The sequence below is a fragment of the Mus pahari genome, chromosome X (assembly GCF_900095145.1).
Source record: "Mus pahari chromosome X, PAHARI_EIJ_v1.1, whole genome shotgun sequence".
NCBI classification, from domain to species: domain Eukaryota; kingdom Metazoa; phylum Chordata; class Mammalia; order Rodentia; family Muridae; genus Mus; species Mus pahari.
This window is the reverse complement of record NC_034613.1, coordinates 43,242,448-43,247,303: the sequence shown is the minus strand read 5'-3', so window position 1 is coordinate 43,247,303 and position 4,856 is coordinate 43,242,448.

Here is a 4,856-nt window from a genome sequence, read left to right as displayed (position 1 = left end):
AGTGATGCTGGGAGTTGGCGAGATTGCTCAGTGGGTAAGAGCACTGACTGCTCATTCAGAGGATCTAGGTTTGAGTCCATGCACCCTTATGGAGGTACAACCATCTGTAACATCAGTTCCAGGAAATCTGGTACCCTCTTATAACCTCTGGACACCAGGCATGCATGCGTGTGTGTGTGTGTGTGTGTGTGTGTGTATGCATATATATGCATACACATGCATATATATACATATATATATGTGCATATACATATGTAGACACAACACTCATAAAATAAGTAAGTTTTTGTTTTGTTTTTGGGGTTTTCTTTTTCTTTCTTTCTTCTTTTTTTTTTTTTTTTTTTTGGTTTTTCGAGATAGGGTTTCTCTGTATAGCCCTGGCTGTCCTGGAACTTACTTTGTAGACCAGGCTGGCCTCAAACTCAGAAATCTGCCTGCCTCTGCCTCCCAAGTGCTGGGATTAAGGGCATGCGCCACCACTTCCCGGCATAATAAGTAAAATTTTTTTTTAAACTGATATGTGTTGGTGAGACTTTTGCCCTCTTGTACAGGTTGAAGTAAGTATTTAGATTATGATTAAGATGCTGTTCCAAATTAGTAAAGAAAAGATGAAATTGCCAATAAAGTTAGCTGGGATAATTGGTTAGCTATTTTGAAAAACAAAACAAACAAGTATAATTTTCCACCCCTTATGAGAAAACAATTGAGGATGAATGAAGGGATGGTTATACATGTGAATCTCTACGTGTTATTCTCTACTTTCTGTATTTTTCATAATGGTTTAGTACTTTAGTATTTTTATACATGAATACAATATATTTAGATCATATCCACTCCGTGCTCCTCCACTCCAATTCCCCTGGCTTTCCCCTTACATTCCCCTCCCCCACCTTCATGTCCTTGATTTTTAAAGACTAGCATCTTTTTAAAAATTTATTTATTTATTTTATGTATATGAATACACTGTAATTGTCTTCAGACACACTAGAAGTGAGCATCAGAACTCATTACAGATGGTTGTGAGCCACCATGTGGTTGCTGGGAATTGAACTCAGGACCTCTGGAAGAGTAGTCAGTGCTCTTGAGTTATCTCTCCAGCTTTGACAAGGGTCTTTTTAATTATTTATTCATTTATACATCTTGTATACAGTGTTCTGCTTGCATGAACACCTGCATGTCATAAGATGGCACCAGATCTTATATAGATGGTTATGAGCTACCAAGTAGTTGCTGGGAATTGAACTCAGGACCTTTGGAAGAGCTGCCAGTGCTTTTATCTGCTGAGCCATCTCTCCAGCTCCCTCCTTCTTGTCTTTTTCTAAAGGATTAAACAGTAAAGATTAAGAAGAAAATAAGGTGACTATATGTCCACAAGACTTGTAAGAGATATTTTCAACTTAACAAAAAGGAGACATGGGAGAACACACAAAAAAAGTCTTAAAAAACAAAACAAGTCGGGCGTGGTGGCGCACACCTTTAATCCCAGCACTCAGGAGGCAGAGGCAGGCGGATTTCTGAGTTCGAAGCCAGCCTGGTCTACAGAGTGAGTTCCAGGATACCCAGGGCTATACAGAGAAACCCTGTCTCAAAAAAAAAAAAAAAAAAACCAAACCAAACCAAAACAAAACAAAACAGGTGGCTCAGTGAGGAAGGGAGCTCCTTGATGATGCTAGCTTTATGACCTGAGATCAACCCCTAGTCCACATAGAGGTAGGAGGTAACCAAATCTACGATCCATGCATGTATATCACACACATGTACACTCCCCAATATAAGGCGTGAAAACTATGATGTTTCATGTAAGGTAGAGGAAAACTTTCATGAATTCATTTATTCATTGAGAGAGTATGCTTGTTGAATGTCTTTGTCTCCCAGGCACCAGATCACTTCCAGAGTCAGTACAACGTCCCTGAAAAGGAGTGTGTCTGTTTTCTAGGATTGCCCTATCAACATACCACACACTGGGCAAATTACCAGAATAGAAAACAATTTTTCTCATAGTTGTAGAGACTGAAAGTCTGAAATTTGGGTCCTGGGAAAGCTTCTGAATCCTTAGAGAGTAATCTTTTCCTCTTTCATCCCTACTTCTGATGGACACTGATAATCCTTGACACCATTGCACACTGCTTCATACAGCACTCCCCTGTCTATGTGTGTGTGTGTCCTCCAAAAATGATAGCAGTGATAGGAGTTGGGGCCTACCTTAACTTAGTATAATGTTACCTTAACCAGGCCACATCTTCAAAGATTCTAGAAATGAACACTTGAGCATGGCTTTAAACCTCTAAAAGTCATTCTTTAATCTTATTTTATGTTTATGAGTGTTTTACATGCTTGTATTTCTGGGTGTAGTGCATGTGTGCTTGGTACCTGCAGAGGTAAGACGACGGCACTTATTGGATCTCCTGGACTTGGAGTTAGGGAGTTATGAACCACCATGTGGGGTCCCTGGGGGATAAAGGTGCTCAATAAGCATACTCTCGATGAATAAATGTTTTCCACTTCCACTTGCCTACATTAAACACCATGATTGTTCAAACATGGGTCCTCTGCAAGAATGAGTGCTTTTAACAATTGAGCCATCTTTCCAACTCTAAACATATCTTTAGAAATAATTATTTTTATTTATGTTTGTTGCATGTGCACCCATGTGAATGCATGTGTACCGTACATCTGCAGGCGCTTGAGGATAACAGGGTATTGGATACCCTAAAACTAGTTATGGGTGGTTGGTTGTAAGCCACCAGATATGGGGCCTGGGAACCAAATTCAACACTTCTTCAAGACTGGTAAGCATTCCTAATTGCTGGGCCATCTGTCCAGCTCCTTGAATACATCTTTTTAGGAAACATGATTCAATTCAGTAAAGGAAATAAAGAAGTTAGTGCTGGATGGGGTTGGTGTTCAAATATGGGGGCCAGGAAGTTGTCACTGATGAGGTGATGTTTGAATAGAGTTAAGTTCAGGAAAGAATGAGATAGATGGAAAAGCACAGGCAATAAATATCTGATGATTATATCAATACAGGCTGCTAATATTTATTGAACATTTCTGGGTTTTAGAGAGACAAATAACCTGAATTCTCTCATTATTTCCAGAAATCTGTAAGATGAATTTATTTTGATTTTAACTGTATATACTAAGAAATACAATTTCAGAAACCTGAAATGATTTTTTCTTTTATTTTTTTTCTTTTTTCTCTTTCTTTCTTTCTTTCTTTCTTTCTTTCTTTCTTTCTTTCTTTCTTTCTTTCTTTCTTTCTTTCTTTCTTTCTTTTTGTTTGTTTTTCGAGGCAGGGTTTCCCTGTGAAGCCCTGGCTGTCCTGGAACTCACTCTGTAGGCCAGGCTGGCCTTGAACTCAGAAATCCACCTGCCTCTGCCTCCCAAGTGCTGGGATTAAAGGCGTGCCCCACCACTGCCCGACTTCTGAAATAATTTTCTTCAATGAAGTTTTCACATCTTGTAAGCTGTGGATATGAGTCCCAGTGAGGGTGTGGGGAAACAATCCTGGGTCTTCTGCAAAAGCCATTGATGCTCTTAACCACTGAGCCGTCTGTCTCTTCAGCCCTTAAGTTGTATTTTTAAAACAAGACAAAGCAACAGCCAGTTAGCCTTGGGAATCATAAAACTAATTGCTCCTGTTCATGGTAAAGTGGGAGTCCTCCAAAACTATCCCAGCAATTCATCTTGTTCACCAACCAGGTATTTCCTCCCAGCCCTAGATTACCCTGATAATGTGTTTTAGAGGCCCAAGTTACCAAACTGCATGTGTTTTGCAGTGACTCCTGTTCTGCTGTTTGGATTGATTTATATAGACTTTTCTTTTTTTTTTTTTTTTTTTAAGATTTTTTTTTTTTTTTTTTTTTTTTAAAGATTTATTTATTTGTTTGCTTGTTATATGTGTGTACACTGTAGCTGTCTTCAGACACTCCAGAAGAGGGCATCAGATTTTTGTTACGGATGGTTGTGAGCCACCATGTGGTTGCTGGGATTTGAACTCAGGACCTTTGGAAGAGCAGTCGGTGCTCTTAACCGCTGAGCCATCTCACCAGCCCTATATAGACTTTTCTTAAAGGGACAATACTATTCAAACAACACTGCAAGTGCTGGAGGTCTTCATAGGTTTCTCAACTGACTTGTCCAAAGCAATTATAATTATTATCTATAATACTGGCCTTTAAAACATAAATGTTTGATTTTAGTAGAGTCATTTGACAAAGGATTAAGCATCTCTAATTTTCTAAGAATTGTTTTAGCTACAAGATAAAGGTTCTATTTCTAAGGTCTGTTCAAAAGCATTGACTTGGGAAATGGAAAGTGGTTGGTCCAACCACTGCTTCTCATTTATTTTAGCCATATCCTCATTTTCTATGTGGAAAACCTTGAAGGCAACTATGCTTTAGTTTAGCACCTAGTACTTAAGTGTGTCTTGTAAATTTTAACAGAGCTCTTAAATAAATTTAAATCACATCCATTTATTTGTGTGTGTGTGTACATATGTACACATATGTGCATGCTACAGAATTCTTGTGGAGGTCAGAAGACAATACATCTGGTCTGTCCTTTCAGATATGATATATGTACACATACACACATACACACCGTATGTCCCGGATATCAAATTCAGATTGTCAGGCTTCACAGCAAGTGGTTTTACCTGTTCAGCCACCTCACATACCCCAGAGCTCTTAAAATGTAATGTTAGGGCTATTGTATATGTAAACGATCATGACTATAATTGTGTCTTAGTTGGCGGGGGGGGGGTTATTCTTTTGGTGAAACATCAAGATCAAAAACCAATTCGGAGAACACAGTTTTTTTTCTTACTCTTACATATCAAGGATCATCATCAAATG